The sequence below is a fragment of the Scyliorhinus canicula genome, chromosome 6, assembly GCF_902713615.1.
Source record: "Scyliorhinus canicula chromosome 6, sScyCan1.1, whole genome shotgun sequence".
Lineage (NCBI taxonomy): Eukaryota > Metazoa > Chordata > Chondrichthyes > Carcharhiniformes > Scyliorhinidae > Scyliorhinus > Scyliorhinus canicula.
In genome coordinates, this window is record NC_052151.1 from 82,981,820 (window position 1) to 83,002,910 (window position 21,091).

A 21,091-nucleotide genomic window follows, 5' to 3' on the forward strand; every position below is an offset into this window, starting at 1 on the left:
GAGAAGATGCTTTATTGTGAATTTGTTCTCTCTTCAGAGCTTAACTTACGGCTACCTCAAATGCTGCCTGCTTGTGTGTCTGTGTCCTGCTACGAGTTCTGCCTTCCGTGAAGTGTCCTCACTTCCTGTCCCTGTGTATATATATAGCTCTCCCATGCTCCCTCTAGTGCTTGCTCAGTTGTATTGCATCTACTCAGATCTACAATCACCACACCAGGTATGACTCAAACCAATGGAGAGTTTTCCCCCTGACTCCCATTGACTCCAGTTTAGCTCGAGCTCCTTGATGCCACACTCGGTCAAATGCTGTCAAGGGCCGTCACTCTCACCTCACCTCTGACCACCATTCCTCCAGTCCTAGCAAGATGTCATGACCAAGCACTTCCTTTCCTCTGGTGATACCAATAAGGTGTTCAGTAAGGCAGCATAGCACACCACTCATTCTCATCAGGTGAAGTTGTCAGAGAATTTCTGGAATAAATGCTGATCATGCTGGTGAGGTCACGACAAAAGTTCCCAGAAAATCTTCCAACGTGTTTCAAATCCCCTTCAACTCTGTAGCGTCAAGTGAGCGTTAAAAGATGAGTACCCGTTTAAGTGATAAAAACATCAACAATGACCTGTTTCCTCCAAGTCAGCTGGTTGTTGTTCGGAAAGGATGTTTGATCAAGCATTAGCCACCAGAATCCCATGAAGCCTCATTAATGAATGCTAGCAGTGATTTTAGTGGCAATCAGCTGCTTAATGATCCTCCAGGTTACTATCCCCAGGGTGTGCCTCAAATCCTTTACAAGGTGGTGCTTTGCATTATGCAAGTTAAATTGATTTCTCAACTTAGGATCCCATCTTTCTCACCCCAGAGGCTTTTTAGTGCCTAAAGTATCCAGGCAAAATTATCCATTGTAACTTCAACTATGAGGGTTATTTGTTTTGTTTTTTTCACCTTGTACTTTGGTTCACAGAAGATTTTAGTTCAGACGGGCAGTATGGTCGGCACAGGTTTGGAGGGCCCAAGGGCCTGTTCCTGTGCTGTACTTTTCTTTTCTTTGTTCTTTTTTCTATCAGGAATATCTTTGAAGGTTGTATCATTTACTTTAGTAGTGTGAAACAGCTCATAGCCAGTCAACACCTCTGTTTACCCTGTGGCTGATTTTTGTATCCATAGAATTGGGGCTGGATTCTCTCATTTTGGAGCTATGTCCGGAGGATCCGTGGCACTTTACATGGGAAACACCAGCGAGGCCCCAGCCCCGATCTTCTGACCGGTGAGGGGCTAGCAGCCGGACCACGTAAAACGCACGGCGTTCGCGATATAAACGCCTGGAGCATTTCCAGATCCATGGCCGCGCATGTGCATGGCAACGCCCGGCAGCGGCCGTGCCTTACAACATGGTGTCAGCCATGCGCAGACCCAACGTGCCAGATAGTGCCCCCCTGGACACCTCCTCGCCACCACCGGGCCACTCCCCACGAGTTCCCCCCCCCCCCCCCCCCCCCCCCCCCAGCCCTCACCAAAGCCCCCCCTCCCCCCGACCAGCAGCACAGCTCCTGCCTGAAAGTGGCAGTGCTGGACACAGTCTGCAGCTGCCATGCCGAGGTCCCGACCACTGAGACCATAAAGTCCCCCACGCGGTTGGGAACATGGCCCATAGTGGGCGGAGCATCGGGGAGGGCCGACATGTAACATCCTGAGGCCGTCCCAACGGCATGTGGCATGCTCCTCGATGACACCACTTTGGCTGGGGCGGAGCATCTGAAAACAGGCACGGCCTCCGATTCGGTCATAAAAAGAGATTCTCCGCCCAATTGCCGATTACGATATCGACGTCCTGGGAACGGAGAATCCTTGATATACAATGTGCTGCTAAATTGGCTATGAGCCTGTTTCTCGCTACAGGTATGAACTCATTTCACTTCCTTCTTCAGCTTACCAACCATGAAAACAGCACAAAAATATTATTCTAACTTAAGACGAAGAAATTAATACTTTCATTCTGATAACCCGACCATCCCACTTTTCTTTCATTCTCTCTTTTTTATGCTCTTGAGGTCTGGGAAATGCTGGCAATTGAGCATTTATTTTCCATTCCCAGCTGTTGTGAGAAAGGTGTGCGTCTTCTTCTTGAACTGCTTCAATCCTTGTCCAGTCAAATATTTGAATTCGCTTTCTCAGCCTACTCTCAACTAATCTCTCTCCGCTAATCATTATTCACTGAAATAACGTAAGTTATTATCTGAAAACCAACTTAAAATGCTAGCTTTTCAAGCAAAAATCTGAACTAATCTACTGTAACCAGGTCAATCTTTGATGCATGTTTATAGGTAAAAAAAAAACACAGGACCATTGGAGCTGGCAGCCTATAGGATCTGACAGTCCTCCGAGAAATAAATGCGTCCAGGACACTCGGAGTTAATAGCATCATTCAGTTCATTAAGAATCATATTATGTACAACAAAATTCCCAGGACTTCTGAGGTAAACTGCTGGCCATAACTATCCGGTTAGAGCAATTACCATTGATCACCTCTTGTTGTTTCATATTATTTAGCTAATTCATCATCCAATTTACAAAGTGCAATTCTATTGAAGAAGCTATCATTTCAGCTGCAGGGCTCTCCTATGGCACCTCACCAAATGCATTCTGAAAGCCAAGAGATTGAATGTCCACCACATTGCTACCACCCACTAATTTTGTGGCATTTTCAAACAATTTCAATAAATATTTTAGACATGAGCTGATTTTAATAAACCCATATTGTCTTGGGATTATTGCTTGTGCTCTCATTACATGCTCTTTAATTGCTTACTTTTTAATAGTCTACTATGTTTTTTCCTACTATAGATGCCAAAATAACTGGCCTATAACTCTCAGTTCGTGTTACTGACCTTTTCTAAAAATTAGAATATTAGCTATTTGCTACTTGTTTGGTGCTACTGCTGCATTTAATGAACCACAGTTCTATTTCTGCCCTAGTTTTGGTAACTACTTCTGGATGAATTCCATCTAGTTCTGTTTCGTTATGAATATTCAACTAGTCCAGTTTATCTTAATTGACGTTTTATTATTAATTTCTTTTGCTATGACAGATGCTAATGTATTGCTTACCCCTCCAAATCCTGGAAGGAACATATTGAAAAGTATTGTGGAAGAAGTTAATCAAAAATGTTCTCATTTTATTTTCCTCTCCAGCTGTCTTACCTCTCCTTCAATGACAGGACTTGGACTTCAGTGCATTTTACACACATAATTTTTTTTTAATCCCTCAATGTCCGTTGATAATTTTACATTTCTATGCAGCACTTTGCAATTTTGTTTTCTGTGTCATTCAAATTCCCCCCTTTCCTTACATCTTTGAAAGCTTGTGTAGCTTTTCTTTCTAAAGTATTTTTTAACTTAACTCATTTATTAAGTGGGGGATTTGATATTAACTATTTACTTCTAGAAGTATTGTATGTTTATCTCTGAAAGCACTACATGGTGAGACAAGGTGAAATTTCTGATAAGACAGACCACAGATGTCTGAAATAATGGGCTGAATTTGACCTGCCCCCAGCAGGTGTGCTTCCAAGGGTGAGGCATGTAAAATAGGATATATGCCCATCCCACTCCCGAGTTCACCCACTGGGTGGGTACCAAAATCAGCAGTCTGCCCATCATATTTAAATGAATAATTAAGAGTCAATTAGGCTCGTTGTCAAACCAATTGATCCTGATAATACGTTGTCCACTCCATAAAAATGTTTGGCATGGGTCGCAGGGTAGGAGCAGGAAGGCCAATGTTTTAAACGTAACTGTTTAAAGACGAGAAGGGAAGGGGGGGGGGGGGGTGATTGCCCCTTGGGGTACTGCCCTTTGTCAATTGCAGGGCAAACCCCCCCTTAGGTCACCTCCCCTTTCCTTCATACCTACTTTCCTTTGTACCCCCCCCCCCCCCCACCTCAAACCCACTCCTTCTGGAGTCCTGGCAGTGATCACTGACATCTTCCTGAAGCTGCTGGGACTGATGGTGTCATCTCCGCAGCCCGCCCCCCCCATTCTATTTAGCCCAATGATTCCACTGCCGAAATATTTCTTGAGATACACTGCAGTACAGTCTCTCAAGACAGTGAAACTTGTCCATTCAATGAGCCAGCCGCAGAGGAATGTGGAGCTCAGAAGGGAAATGTGACACAAAAGCACAGAGGCTGATGAGGAATCGCCAGGTCTACCTATAATGCCAGCTGTGAGATCCTTTCGAAAGAACTCATACATGATCAGCTCAACCGAAATTTTACTATTGCCTGTTCCAACATCCTCAGGTATGCAGTCCACCCGAGCCACATTGCACAATCTTTAAACACTTACCAAATAAGTTATGTCTTTCAAAAGTTGTACGAAGGAATATAATTTACAGTTATCTTTCCATTGAACATTTTCTACTCTGCAATCCACTCATGCCTGAATTAATTCAATCTTTGACTCCACACTAGTGAATGGGAGTCTGGGTCAGGTTATTGAACTGCATTCTGGCAGCTTCCAAGTCTGATATTTGCATTATCGGTATTGTGATGAACACCCTTCTTGTAACTTTTTTTTTTCTTTATTCTTTCATGGGATGTGGGTGTCGCTGGCTGGGGGAATTTTAGAGTCAACCACATTGCTGTGGGTCTGGAGTCACGTGTAGGCCAGACCCGATAAGGATGACAAATTTCCTTCCCTAAAGGACATTAGTGAACCAGATGGGATTTTACAACAATCGACAATGGTTTCAGCATCGCCATTAGACTTTTAATTCTAGATTTTTATTCAACTCAGATTCCACCATCTGCCATGGTGGGATTCAAAGCCCTGTACCCAGAGCATTACCTTGGGTTTCTGGATTATTAGTCATACCACGACGCCACTAGCTCCCCAGATAGACTGATAGAAATGGGACATTATTCTTCCTTAATTCTTCCACTAGAGTCTTCAGGACATGGTCAAATAATTTGCATGCTCTCCTAGTCAACATTTTGCTCCTCCAGCACACCAGCGAACTTGAGTTCAGCTTCACAATGGGTTCTGTACCTCCACTTTAAGCGGTCCAGGTTACCAGAAACCTGTGTTCGGCACAATTAAAATGATCTCTTCCACCCCCTCATTACCTTCATTGGTGAAATATCCAATTATCAGCATGAATTATGATGACAATTCAACAATAAAACTTAAACTTATATCTGAAAATAGTTTGTGTTTTAATTGCGCTGACATCAATGACACTGAGTGAAACGATCAACACCCACTTTTCACTAGTTATGGACACAAGTTGAATGTCTCCCCCAGTCAGGGAAGGCTCTGTTGCTATACTGGTCTTAGTGCCCATGGTCCTCATGTGATAACGAGAATGAAGGCAGCCATAGAGGACAAGACATTGCAAGACTTAAAGGAAAAGGCGAGGTTGAATTCAGGCACAGAGTGAAGTTGACGAGGATGCAGAATTGCTCAGTGCAGAGGTTGAGTGAAGGTTGATGAAAGGAAATGTCAGCAAAGAATTAGAATAAAGCACCATTAAATTCTGTCTCACTATCCGTTGTACATATGCTATGACAAAGTTGATTTCTCTCAAACTGAAAATTTCAAAATAGCATGATACTGCTAACTCACAAATGCTGGCATGAATTTTAAACTCCAAACACAGCTGGGATTGGATGTAATAATTTCAAAAATCTGAAACCAATGCACCTCAAACCCACTCACTTGTGATTTTAACAGAGGCAGATGGGCAACATGCAACCCAACTGCTTCCATGTGGTGGGTACACTCTTCCTCAGCAATTGGGCACACCCTGCCATGATCAAAACTCGCCTCTTCCCCTAATCACCTTCAGTCCTGCCAAACCAAACTGAATCCAGCTCTTCCCTCAAAATATGTACCCCAGCAGCTGAAAATTTACTTGCTCTTAGGTTACCGCTACACATTCCAGCGCCTGTTCGGGGAGGCTGTTACGGGAATCGAACCGTGCTGCTGGCCTGCTTGGTCTGCTTTAAAAGCCAGCAATTTAGCCCAGTGTGCTAAACAGCCCCAAGTATATTAAGTAATTACATAAAGATCGTACGTGTGGCAGGACAGGTGATGTATCAAGGCTGCAGCCATATGGGAACTCATGGATATTGGTGTTCTGCAGGGCAAGCACGTCTGCAAGGGCAGCACGGTAGCATAGTGGTTAGCACTATGGCGTCACATGCGCCAGAATCCCAGGTTCGATTCCCGGCTTGGGTCACTGTCTGTGCAGAGTCCCCCTGTGTCTGCCTGGGTTTCCTCCGGGTGCTCTGGTTTCTTCCCACAAGTCCTGAAAGACGTGCTGTTAGGTGAATTGGACATTCTGGGTGAGATTCTCTAATAATGGGGCTATGGCCCCACGCCGGTGTGAAAAGCGGCGCTATCCACTCTGGCGTCAACGGTCCCCGAAATTGAGGTATTTTCCCCTTCCTAGGGGGCTCGTTTGGCGCCGGAGTGGTCCCCGCAGCTCCAGCTGGCGCGGAACGGTCCGCGGAATGGCCGGCGTAATTCCGTGCATGCGCGGGGTTCCCTTCTCCACGCCGGCCCCCAGGCAATATAGTGGAGCTCTACAGCCTCTAAAATAGGCCCCCATGGAACCAGCCCACCTGCCGATTGGTTGGCCCCGATCCAGGCCACTGTAGGGCCCCCCCCCGGGGTCGGATCCCCCCACACCCTCTCCAGGATGGCCCACGCAGACTCACTTTCCAGGTCTCACCGTGTGGGACCTGCGTAACCCACGCCAGTGGGGACTTGGCCAAACTCGTCAGCCACTCGGCCCATCAAGGCCTTTAGGATCAGTGGGGGGGGGGGGGGGGGCTGTAAACGGCCCCGACCGGCGTGGCGGGAATCCCATGGGGCCCGAGAAGCGGTGCCGGAGAATGAGGAAGCCGGCGGCGGGGCGCGATTCTCGACCTCTGAATTCTCCCTCTGTGTACCCAAACAGGCAATGGAGTGTGGCGACTAGGGGCTTTTCACAGTAACTTCATTGCAGTGTTAATGTAAGCCTATTTGTGACAAAAAAAATTATTATTAGAAGTGTCAGCCGCTTGTGGTGTCGTTGAGTTGGACGCTGAGCTGTGGACATTGCGACACATCAGGGAGGGTGAGACCTATCTGGTCGCTTTGTTTCAAGAGATGGTCAGGATTAAATCTTACAATTTGGAAAGTGGTCAGGTATAGAAGGGTGTGACTGCAGCTGAGGCAGGTAAGAGTCCCAGAGGGCAGGAGTGCAGCAATTGAGGTTAATGGGTGTGATCTTATAGCCATTTCAGAGACACGAAGCAGGATTCTCTGTTGCCCTACGCCGATATCATAATCGGGGATCGGGCGGAGAATCCCTTCCAACAGCCAAATTGGGGGCGGTACCGGTTTGACGCCTGTTTTTGAGTCTCTGCCTCCTTCAAAATGGCATCATCATGTTGCGCGCTGCACTCCATTGAAACGGTGTTGGTGCGTCATCGGAAGGCCCTCGTATGATTCTCCACCCCCGATGGGCCGAATTCCCAACCGCGCAGTTGACATGCGGACTGAGCGGTCAGGAACCCAGCGTGGCAACTGCAGATTGTGTCCAGCAGCGCCACTCCTGGCGGGTTTCCATACTGCTGGACGGGGGAGCTTCCATGAGGGCTGGGGGAACTGTTGGGAGGCGATTGATGGGATCGCATTTGGCGTGTCGGGTCCACGCATGGCTGGCGCCATTTTGTACGGCACGACTGCTTCAGAATGTCGCCGTGCGCATGCGCAGCCAGACCCGGCCATTCTCCAGACGTTTTTGCCGCGGGAGCCGGGGGTTTCACCTAGCACCACTTCTGGAATCGGTGATGGCTCGCCGTCGATTTTGCCGCTGTAAAACACTGACAAATTCTCTGATTCAGCCAGCACTTAGCCGCTGAAACGGAAACTCCAGCCCATGGTTACAATAAGATCAAAACTGGTGTAATTTCAGGGTAATGTCACTTTTCGTAAGGACAGGCAGGAAGGAAAGGGTGATGGGGTAACTCTGTTAATAGAAGATGGAATAAAGTATTATAGCAAGAAATGATCTTGGATCAGAAGCTGTAGAATCCATATGGGTGGAGGTAAGAAATAACAAGGAAGGATACACTGGTGGAAATAGTCTATATGTCCCCTAACAGCAGCTATATTGCAGGATGAAGGATAATTCCAGAGATAATAAGGGTATATAAAAAAGGCAGTACTATAATCATGGGTGAATATCATCTTCATGTGGATTGGGAAAATCCGAGGTGGAGATGGTTAACAGCTTCAAATTCCTAGGGGTGCACATCACCAAAGATTTGTCCTGGTCCAGCCACGTCGAAGCTGCCACCAAAAAAGCACAACAGCGCCTATGCTTCCTCAGGAAACTAAGGAAATTCGGCATGTCCACATTAACCCTTACCAACTTTTACAGATGAACCATAGAAAGCATCCTATCTGGCTGCATCACAGCCTGGTATGGTAACTGCTCAACCCAAGACCGCAAGAAACTTCAGACTCATAAACACAGCCCAGTCCATCACACAAAGCTGCATCCCATCCATCGACTCCATCTACACCTCCCGCTGCCTGGGGAAAGCGAGCAACATAATCAAAGACCCCTCCCACCTGACTTACTCACTCTTCCAACTTGTTCCATCAGGCAGGAGATACAAAAGTCTGAGAACACGCACAAACAGATTCAAAGACAGCTTCTCCCCGCTGTTACCAGACTCCTAAACGACCCTCTTATGGACTGACCTGATTAATACTACACCCCTCCTATGCTTCACCCAATGCCGGTGTCTATGTATTCACATTGTGTACCTTGTGTTGCCCTATTATGTATTTTTGTTTTCTTTTCTTTTCGTTTTTTTTAAAAAACATTTTATTAAGACATTTATAATTTTATAATAATAACAGTACAAATACAAATATAAACATAATGCAAAGATCACCTCCCTCCCTCACAAGTCCCACCTCTTCTAAACAATAATCTAACTCACCCCACCTCTGCTGACAGTTTTCTCCAAAGAAGTCGACAAATGGCTGCTACCTCTGGACAAACCCTAACATTGACCCTCTTAGGTGTCTGATAAACCAAGTCATGTCACTGAGCCAGATCTCTGAATTTGGTGGCTTCGAGTCCCTCCACGCTAACAATATCCATCTCTAGGCTACCAAGGAGGCAAGGGCCAAGACGTCAGCCTCTCTCACCCCCTGGACTCCCGGATCTTCCGACACTCCAAAAATCGCCACCACCGGACTCATCACCACCCTTGTTTTTAACACCATGGACATGACATCTGTAAAACCCTGCCAAAATCCCCTCAGCTTCGAACATGCCCAAAACATATGGACCTGGTTTGCTGCCCCTCCCGCACATCTCGCACACCTGTCCTCTATCCCAAAAAACGTGCTCATCCGGGCCACAGTCATGTGTGCCCGGTGAATGACCTTAAACTGAATCTGGCTGAACCTGGCACATGATGAGGATGTGTTAACTCTGCTTAACTCATCCGCCCAAAGAATTGCCTCTATCTCCCCCCACCAGCTCATCTTCCCATTCACGCTTTAGGTCCTCTATCTGCGTTTCCTCCGACTCCAAGACTTCCCCTCTCCCACCCCCGTTTTGGAAACTACCCTGTCCTGTATCCCCCGTGGCAGTAGGAGTGGAAATGTCGAAACCTACCTTTGCAAAAAATCCCGAACCTGCAGATATCTGAATCCATTTCCTGCTGGCAGTTCAAATTTCTCCTCTAAAGGGGAAGCTCCCATCTATAAATAGATCCCCCATACTCTCAATCCCTGCTCTCTACCATCTCTCCATCCAGCCTTCCCGGCACAAACCGATAGTTATTGCCGATTGGAGCCCAGACCGATGCTCCCTCCATTCTCATATGCTTCCTCCACTGCCCCCAGACTCTCAGGGCCGCCACTACCACCGGGCCTGTGGAGTACCGGGCCGGCAGGAATGGCAGAGGTGCCGTTATCAATGCCCCCAAACTTGTGTCTTTGCATGATGCCGCTTCTACTCACTCCCACACCGCACCCCCACACCCCCCTCTCCCCACTACCCACTATATTTGCCGCCAAGTAATAGTTGCTAAAGTTCGGCAGCGCCAACCCACCCTCCCCCCGGCCATGCTCCAGCAACACTTTCTTCACTCGCCGGGTTTTACCCACCCACACAAAACCCGAAATCACCTCGATTACCCATTTAAAAAAGGCCCTTGGGATAAAGAAGGGGAGGCATTGAAGAACAAACAGAATGCTAAGGAGGATCGTCATTTTCATGGTCTGTACTCTCCCTGCCAGTGACAGCGGGAGTATGTCCCACCTTCGAAAGTCCTCCTTCATCTGTTCTGCTAGCCGGGTCAAATTTAGTTTATGTAACAGCCTCCAGTCCCGTACCACTTGGATTCCCAAATAATGAAAGCTCCCTCCCACCACTCTGAATGGCAGCTCTCCCAATCTCCTCTCCTGCCCCCTTGCCTGGATCGCAAACATCTCACTTTTCCCCATATTCAATTTGTACCCCGGAAACTGGCAAAATTCCCCTAAAATCCTCATAATCTCTCCCATCCCCCCTAATGGGTCGGAAATATACAGGAGCAGGTCATCGGCGTATAGCAAGATCCTGTGTTCCACCCCACCTCGGACCACCTCGTTCCAGTCTCTTGAAGCTCTCAGCGCCATCGCCAGTAAATCTCTGGGGATAGGAGGCATCCCTGCCTATTCACCTGGTGCACTTTATAATATTCCAACGTCAACCGATTCTTTCGGACACTCGCCACCGGTGCCTAGTACAACAACCAGTCCCAATGAATAAAGCCCCGCCCAAACCCGAACTGCCCCAACACCTCCCACAAATAGTTCCATTCCACCCGGTCGAAGGCCTTTTCTGCGTCCATCGCGACGACTACTTCCACTTCCCTCCCCTCTGGGGCCATCATGATCAAGTTTAAGAGCCTTCTAACGTTGGTCGTTAGCTGCCTGCCCTTAACAAACCCCGACTGGTCCTCTCCTATCACCTCTGGGGCACAATCTTGTATCCTTGAGGCCAAGATTTTAGCCAACAGTTTGGCATATAGTTCAATAGGGAGATTGGCCTGTATGTCCCGAAGAACCCAGGGTCCTTCCCCCGCTTCAGGATCAGTGAGATCGAGGCCTGTGACATTGTCGGGGGAAGAACCCCTCGTTCCCTTGCCTCATTAAATGTCCTCACCAGCAGCGGGCCTAGCATCTCAGAGAATGTCTTGTTAAATTCCATGAGGTAGCCGCCAGGCCCCTGTGCCTTACCCAACTGCATGGTCTCTAACCACTCTGCTATTTCTTCAGTCCCGATCAGGGCTGCTCCCAGCCCATCCACCAACCAGTCTCCCACCCTCGTAAACTTAAATCTCCCAGAAACTGCCTCATCCCTTCCACCCCAGATGGGGGTTCCGACTCATACAGATGGCTGTAAAACTCCTTAGCCGCCCCGTTCACCCCTGCTGGGTCCAAGACCGTGTTCCCAGCTCTGTCCTTCACTCTACCTATCTCCTTGGCCGCCTCCCTTTTCCTTAGCTGGTGTGCAAGCACTCTGTTGGCCTTCTTTCCATACTCATATATCGCCCCCCCCCCCTCGCCTTTCTCAGCTGCTCCACTACCTTCCCTGTAGATAACAGACCAAACTCTATCTGTAGCCTCCACCACTCTTTCAATAACCCTGCCTCTGGGGTCTTTGCGTATATCCTGTCTACCTGGAGTACTTCCCCAATCAACCTATCTATCTCTGCTCTCTCCACCTTCCTCCTGTGGGCCTGTATCGATATTAGCTCTCCTCTAACCACTGCCTTCAGCGCTTCCCAAAACATTGCTGCCGAGGTTTCCCCCCGTATTTTTTATTTTCAGGTAGTTCTGGATGGACTCCCTCACGCGCGCGCACACCCCCTGGTCCGCTAACAGTCCTACATCCAATCTCTATTGTGGTCGTTGGCTCCCTCGACCCCCCCCCCCCCCCCCCCCCCGTTATCTGCTCCATGACCCCCTTTAGTTCCATCGCCATTGCTGGCACCCTCCCTGTCTTTGAGCTCGATCGGTCCAACCTTGGATCAATGACCGTATTAAAGTTCCCCCCCACCCCCCCAACCACCCATGATCAGCTTGTGTGAATCCAGGTCTGGGATCTTCCCTAATACCCGTCTTATAAACTCTGCATCATCCTAGTTTGGTGCGTAGACATTCCCGAGCACCACCTCCAGCTTGCCGTTGACCATGATATACCTGCCTCCTCATATCCACAACTATATTCCCTGCCTCAAATGACACCCATTTATAAATCAGGATCGCAACCCCCCTCGTCTTAAAGTCCAACCTTGAATGAAATACCTGCCAGACCCACCCCTTCCTCAATCTGGTCTGATCTGTTACCCTCGTGCGTGTCTCTTGTAGCATTGCCACGTCCGCCGTCAATCCCCTCAAATGCACGAACATGCGAGCCCTCTTAACCGGCCCATTCAGCCCTCTAACGTTACATGTGAGCAGCCTGACCGGGAGGCATCTCGTCCCCCCACCCTGCCGATCAACCATCACCCCTTTTAGGCCAGCCTCCAGCTCGCAGACTGCGCTTCTTCAGGCCCGCCCTTCATCACTCTCTGCCCTCGACTTCCCATTTGTCTCCCAGAAACAATCCCTCTCCTGTCAGCAGAGCAATTCCCTCCCGCCCGCGCTCCCCCCCCCCCCCCCCCCATTAACAGCACAATAATTCCAACCCCCTTTAACAAACTTATCATCTGCTCACCCCCCACTGCGCTTCCGTGAGCTAGCCCGCCCAGCTAGCCTGGTAGATCCCCCCCCCCCCATGGCGCTGAACATCCTCCCCACTATTGTTCCCCGCCGCCCCCCGCCCCCCCACCTCCCCCCCCACCGCCCCGCTTGGCCATACATATTTAAAAAGCAGCACAGTTCCAACCAAACACAAAGAAAAGACAAAGAAGATCCATCCACCCTTCCCCCATCAGCACCAGGTTAACTTACAAAACTGAGCAACAGCCCAAAAACCAATATAAAAAAACATTTCACATACAGTTAAAAGTGAGAATTACTTTAACAAAATCGATACAGCATTAACCGTACCAAGAGTTCAGTGTCCTCAGTCACCTGCCAGCCCTTTACTTTTAATAAAGTCCATTGCCTCATCCGGCGACTCAAAATAGAGTTCCTGATCTTCAAACGTGACCCATAAATGAGCTGGATATAGCAGCCCAAACTTTACATTATTCTTGATAAGGGCCGATTTTACTCGGTTGAATCCCGCTCTTCTTTCGGCCAGATCAGCATCCAGGTCCCGGTAGATGCGCAGCTCGCTGTTCTCCCGCTTGCAGCTCCGTGTCTGTTTGGCCCACCGCAAAACCTGTTCCTTATCCAGGAACCGGTGCATTCGCACAACCAACGCCCCCGGTGGCTCGTTCACACACGGTATCCTCGCAAGTGTTCTGTGCGCTCTATCCACTTCCAAGGGTCGGGCAAACGCCCCATCACCCATTAACGTCTCGAGCATATTCATCACATAGGCCCTTGCGTCCGTTCCCTCGCAGCCCTCAGGGAGGCCGACGATCCTCAAGTTCTGTCGACGGGACCTGTTCTCCAGTTCTCCACCTTCTCCTGCAGCCTTTTCTGCTGACCCCTCATCAGTCCCACCTGTAACTCCAGCTAGGTTGGGTGTTCCTCGCGCTCAACCACCTTCTCCTCAACCTTCTGGATCGCCCGACCTTGGGCTTGCAGCCCCTGCTCCACCCGGTCCATCAATGCCTTGATCGGGTCTACACCTTCCTCCTTTTGCTTGGCAAAACCGTCGTGAATAAATTTCACCAACTGCTCCATTGACAACTGGGCCACTGAGCCAGTGCCCTGCATGTTCGCCATGTTTTTCTGTGCTGTGGGTTTTACACGTGCCTTCTCTGCTCGATTTTTCCTTCTTATACAACCACCTCTGGTCCACGTCTTCATATACTGGCGTGGGATTCCTCCTCACTGTCCCATCCACTCCTGATTTTTCAAATAAAATTCAAAAAAAGTCGGGAAAAAAGGTCCAAAAGGTCCGTCACGAGCGGGAGCTACCAAATGTGCGACCTCCTACTCCAAGGCCACCACCGGAAGTTCTTTTTATTTTATTTTCATGTACTTAATGATCTGTTTGAGCTACTCGCAGAAAAATACTTTTCACTGTACCTTGGTACACGTGACAACAAACAAATCCAATCCAAAATCAAATTGGCAGAGGTAGCCATGGGGAAGAATTCATAGAGTGTACTCGGGACAGTGTACTCCTCACAAAATATGTTCTGGATCCAACCAAGGATTTGGCTATTTTGGATCTGGTAATGCGTAATAAGGCAGATTTAATAAACAATCTCAGAGCAAAATATCCCTCAGGAAACAGTGACTATGACATGGTAGAATATAGCAATCACTTAAACTTAAATATGGTTAATTACAAAGGAATAAGGGCAGACTTGGTTGGAGTGGACTGAGAAAGGAGTTCAGCAGAAATGATGGTTGATCAGCAGCGCAGATATTTAAGGAAATATTTTATGACTCACAACAAAGATATATCCCAGTGAAGAAGGATTCGATGAAAGGGATAAATCCAACATGGTTAAACAAGGAAGTTAAGGGTAGGATTGAATTTAAAGAGAAAGTATATAATGTGGCAAATCCAGAGGATTGGAAAAGTTTTAGAAACCAACAGAAGAAAAAAAGGGAAAGATAAACAATGAGGGTAAACTAGCAAGGAATATAAAAACAAGAGTTAGGACAGCACGGTAGTATAGTGGTTAGCACAATTGCTTCACAACCCCAGGTTCGATTCCCGGCTTGGGTCACTGTCTGTGTGGAGTCTGCACATCCTCCCCGTGTGTGCGTGGGTTTCCTCCGGGTGCTCCGGTTTCCTCCCACAGTCCAAAGATGTGCAGGTTAGGTGGATTGGCCATGATAGATTGCCCTTAGTGTCCAAAATTGCCCTTAGTGTTGGGTGGGGTTACTGGGTTATGGGGATAGGGAGGCGGTGTTAACCTTAGGTAGGGTGTTCTTTCCAGGAGCCGGTGCAGACTCGATGGGCCGAATGGCCTCCTTCTGCACTGTAAATTCTATCAAACCACTCTCCTAACCCAACTGGACTACCCTCCCAACCCACCCCGAACTGACTTTTCCATCCACTTGTCCCAACTACCCCCCCCCCAACCCAACCTGACTGACTACCCTACAGATTCAACTACCCACTCACCCACGCCTACTCGTGTAGCAGAATGTGCAGCAGAGTCGAGCTGGGGGAATCTTTAATCACAGCAGCTAACTGACAATCATTGACACTGTTCGGATGATCCAGGCCATTGACTCTTAATGTGAACTTCTCCAAAACGCCACAAGTGGGCCTGATAGAAAGTTGTGGGGGAAAGCAGAAATACAGCTAAATTATTGTTTGACAGTCATTTAACTTGAAATTATAGCCACAATACTCCAGCTGCTGAGATTCTCTTTTCCCCCAGTGGGTATCTGGTGGCGTGGAGTGGCTTCAATGGAAAATACCATTGACAAGCAGTGAGAATAGAGAATCCCACCACCAGAAAACAGCATGGCGCTGTGAAACACATGGCTGAGAGATCGGAGAATCCCGCCCTGTATCTAAAATGCTGGCAGTAAAATAGAAAAGGTCCACATGAAAGAAATTGTGAGGCAATTTCAGTACATGAAAGAAAGTTCCAGGTGACACACAGATGTAATAAAAAGAATGTTGGCTCAAGAAACATTGATATTGGTGTTAGCACTGTAAATAATAAGGCACCTGCTGTCGTCATTGGCAGGAAGGCCCCAACTGTCTGTACCATAATGTTCACACAATGTCATATTGCCAGGAGTTTGACAGCAATTTGACATAGACAGCAATGTAACAGCATTGTGGAATACATGTGCTAGCCATACTGCAGCAATGCTGGTAATAGTACTATTGTATCAATGTACACATTTGCCAGCAATATGAGGCAACACTGAACAGAAAACCCAAACCTCCACTTCAAGAAGTCAATTTCTCAAATCAAGAAGCTAGGCCGGGATTCTCCCCTACCCGGCGGGGCGGGGGGTCACGGTGTAGCGGAGTGGCACCAACCACTCCAGCGTCGGGCCTCCCCAAAGGTGCGGAATTCTCTGCACCTTTAGGGGCTAGGCCCGCGCCGGAGTGGTTGGCGCCACGCCGACTGGTGCCAAAACCGGCGGCACATGCGCGGTAGGGGGGGTCTCTTCCACCTCTGCCATGGTGGAGGCCGTGGCGGCGGCGGAAGAGAAGGAGTACCCCCATGGCAATAGCCCGCCTGCCGATCGGTGGGCCCCGATCGTGGGCCAGGCCACCATGGGGGCACCCCCGAGTTCCGATCGCCCCACGCGCCCCCCAGGACCTCTTGGGCCCACTCACACCGCCAATCCCGCCGGCACCAGAGGTGCTCCAATTCCCGGCGGCGGGAGAGGCCTGTCAGTGGCGGGATTTCGGCCCATCGCGGGCCGGAGAATCGCCGCGGGGGGCACGTGATTCCCGCTCCCGCCGATTCCCGGGTGGCGGAGAATTCCGGCCACGACGGGGGGCGGGATTTACGCCGGCCCCGGGCGATTCCCCGACCCTGCGAGGGGTCGGAGAATTCTGCACCTTTGGGGAGGCCCGACGTCAGAGTGGTTGGCACCACTCCGCTACGCTGGGACCCCCACCCCGCCGGGTAGGGGAGAATCCCGGCCCTAGTGTCTCAAATCAGTAAGGAATTTTGCATATCAAGAACTTACAGCGCATTGCATCAACAACATGCATTTGAAGCATCCTGGAGCATGATAGCAGTGGGTTTCCAGACTAATCAGTATCTGAATCACGAATGTGTTCACATAGTCAGCAATGATTTCTTCAAAAAAACAAGATCAGGTTTATCAAACATGACTTCTGTTTCCTGGAATCATGTTGAGTCAATAAGCTGCAGTGCAGTCAGTGATGATTAATATAAATCTTAATGACGTTTTCCATTAATTTTCCCACCACTGAAGTTAGACTCACTGATTTATGATTGCCTGCTTGCAGAATTATTTTAAGTAAGGGCACCACATGTACTTCAATCCAATCATCTGGCACTTCCCTGGTTCGCAGTGAACTGTTAAAAAAAATACTTACTGACAACCTATACTACTTCCTTGCTTACCCAAGGATGAATTAAACCTGGTGCATTTCCCACCCTCGGTCTTTTTAAATTAGCTCTCACCACTGAGGTTGACATCTCAGCTCCAGGACATCACTGCAAGAGGTCCTTAGGGTAGTGTCCTAGGCCCAACAATTTTCAGATGCTTCACCACCGACCACCGGTTCACCTGAGGAAGGAGCAGTGCTCCGAAAGCTTGTGTTTGAAACAAACCTGTTGGACTTTAACCTGGTGCTGTAAGACATCTTACTGTGCTCACCCCAATCCAACGCCGGCATCTCCACATCATCATGAGATCAGAAATGGGGATGTTTGCAGATGACAGCTCAATGTTCAGCACTATTCGTGATCATAGAATGATAGAATAGAATCATAGAATCCCTACAGTGTAGAAGGAGCTCATTCGGCCCATCAAGTCTGCACCAACCATTTGAAACACCACCCTACACAGACCCAATCCCTGCCCTATCCCTGTAACCCCACCTAACATTTGGACACTTAGGCGCAATTTACCATGGCCAATCCACATAACCTGCACAACTTTGGACTGTGGGAGGAAACCGGAGCACCCGGAGGAAACCCACACAGACACGGAGAGAATGTGCAAACTCTACACAGACAGTAACCCGAGTCCCTGGCGCTGTTAGGCAGCAGTGCTAACCACTGTGCCACCATGACTCCTCAGATAATGCAGCAGTCCATTTCCAAATGCAGCAAGATCTGGACAATATCCAGGCTTGGGCTGACATGTGACAAGTTGCATTCATGCCACATAAGAGCCAGTCAATGACCATCTCCTACAAGACAGGATCTAACCACCGCCCCTTGACATTCAATAACATTACCATTGAGAAATACCCCACAATCAACATCTTAGGGTTTACCATTGATCAGAAACTGAACTGGACTAGCCATATTAATACTGTGGCTACCAGGGCAATTCAAAGGCTAGGAATTCTATGGTGAGTAACACACTTCCTGACCTGCACAAAGTCTGTCCACCAGCTACATTGCACAAGTCATGTAATGGACTACTCCCCACTTGTCTGGATGAGTGCAGCTTCATCAGCATTCAAGAAGCTCAACACCATCCAGGACAAAGCAGCCCGCTTGATTGTTCCCATCCACAAACTTTCAAACCCTCCACCACCGACGAACAGTAGCAGCTGTGTGTACCATCTACAAGATGCACTGCAGTAACTCACAAAGGTTCGTTAGACAGCACCTTCCAAACCCACGGCCACTACCATCTAGAAGGACAAGAACAGCAGATACCTGAGAACCCCACCCCCTGGAGATTCCCCTCCAAGCCACTTACCATCCTGACTTGGACCATTCCTTCACTGTCACTGGGTCAACATCCTGGAACTCCCTCCCTAACATCACAGTGGGTGTGCCTACACCATAGGGACAGCAGTGGTTCAAGAAGGCAACTCACCACCACCTTCTGAAGGGCAATTAGGGATGGGCAATAAGTGTTGGCCTAATGAGCGACGCTTACATCCCGTAACTTAATTTTGAAAGATATATAATCCCTACATCACAGAAGGAGGCCATTCAGCCCATCACGTCTGCTTCAACCCTCCGAATAAGCACCGACCTCGGCCCACTCCCTCATCCTACCCCCATAACCCTGCCTAACCTGAACATCTTTGGACCATTCATTTTTAAATGTTTCCTTTTACCTACTGTACAAGAGGCAGATAAAGAACCTTTATATGGCATCAGCAGATAAAAGTAGATATACATTATCTTGAACTCTTGTGCTATGCCCTTAATAATTCCTTCCATGTCAGTTTGCAAATGGACAAAGTCACACTCTTCTACTGCTCTCTGACTCCTAGCTTCATCAAAAGGCAGACTCCTATTTATTGACTACAGCTCCGCCTTCAGCACCATAATCCCAGCCAAGCTCATATCAAAGCTCCAAAACCTAGGACTTGGCTCTCCACTCTGCAACTGGATCCTTGACTTTCTGACCAACAGACCACAGTCAGTAAGAATGAACACCAACACCTCCTCCACAATAGTCCTCAATACCGTTGCCCGCAAGGCTGCGTACTTAGCCCCCTACTCTACTCCCTGTACACACACGACTGCATGGCAAAACTTGGTTCCAACTCCATCTACAAGTTTGCTGACGATACGACCATAGTGGGCCGGATCTCGAATAACGACGAGTCCGAATACAGGAGGGAGATAGAGAACCTAGTGGAGTGGTGTAACGACAACAATCTCTCCCTCAATGCCAGCAAAGCTAAAGAGCTGGTCATCGACTTCAGGAAGCAAAGTACTGTACACACCCCTGTCAGCATCAACGGGGCCGAGGTGGAGCTGGTTAGCAGTTTCAAATTCCTAGGGGTGCACATCACCAAAAATCTGTCCTGGTCCACTCACGTCGACGCTATCACCAAGAAAGCACAACAGCGCCTATACTTCCTCAGGAAACTAAGGAAATTCGGCATGTCCACATTAACCCTTACCAACTTTTACAGATGCACTATAGAAAGCATCCTATCGGGCTGCACCACAGCCTGGTATGGCAACTGCTCGGCCCAGGACCGCAAGGAACTTCAGAGAGTCGTGAATACCGCCCAGTCCATCACATGAACCTGCCTCCCATCCATGGACTCCATCTACACCTCCCGCTGCCGGGGGAAAGCGGGCAGCATAATCAAGGATCCCTCCCACCCGGCTTACTCACTTTTCCAACTTCTTCCATCGGGCAGGAGATTCAGAAGTCTGAGAACACGCACGAACAGACTCAAAAACAGCTTCTTCCCCACTGTCACCAGATTCCTAAATGACCCTCTTACTGACTGACCTCATTAACACTACACCCTGTATGCTTCAACCGATGCCAATGCTTATGTAGTTACATTGTATATCTTGTGTTGCCCTATTATGTATTCTCATGTATTTTCTTGTCTTTTCTTGAATTGTGTTTAATTCCCTTTTCTTCCATGTACTGAATGATCTGTTGAGCTGCTTGCAGAAAAATACTTTTCACTGTACCTCGGTACACGTGACAATAAACAAATCCAATCCAATCCAAAAGGCTCATAGTCAACTATCTGACTTTCTAGATTAACTTTAGCTTGCCCAATATATCTATTAATTAATGCTAACTGCTTTTTTGTACCAAGGCAGCCAATGAAAGAAAGACAGCAGAGATGGGGAATTTTCACCATCCCCATATTTTGCATCTCTGAATTCAGCACATTAACTTCAGCCAGATAGACATAAAATCACTTCTATGCCCATGTGTGAACATAGAACATACAGTGCCGATGGAGGCCATTCAGCCCAACTGGTCTGCACCGACCCACTTAAGCCCTCACTTCCACCCTATCCCTGTAATCCAATAACCCCTCCTAACCTCTGTGGTCACTAAGGGCAATTTAGCATGGCCAATCCACCTAACCTGCACGTCTTTGGACTATAGGAGGAAACCGGAGCACTCGGAGGAAACCCACGCAGACACGGGGAGAACGTGCAGACTCCGCACAGACAGTGGCCCAAGCCGGGAATAGAACCTAGGACCCTGGCGCTGTGAAGCCACAGTGCTAGCCACTTGTGCTACTGTGCTGCCCCGAGTTTTCTTTTAACAAGTTCTCCTAACATCCTTTGTTGTTCCAATCCAGGTTTACATTATACACTGTTTGCACTGAGTCAAAAGTGGTATTTGACAATTAATTTCTCACAAACCATTAACAAGCTAAATATGACCAGCGGTGGCAATATTCGTCACTGTTCATCAGAGCATTTTATGCAAGGAAGTCTCTTCAGGAGAAATGCCAAGAAGACAGTAACAATTCAATGGAATTAACTCACAGAATTACTCAGCATTAAAGCTTGGCTTATCCAGAAAATAAACATATCG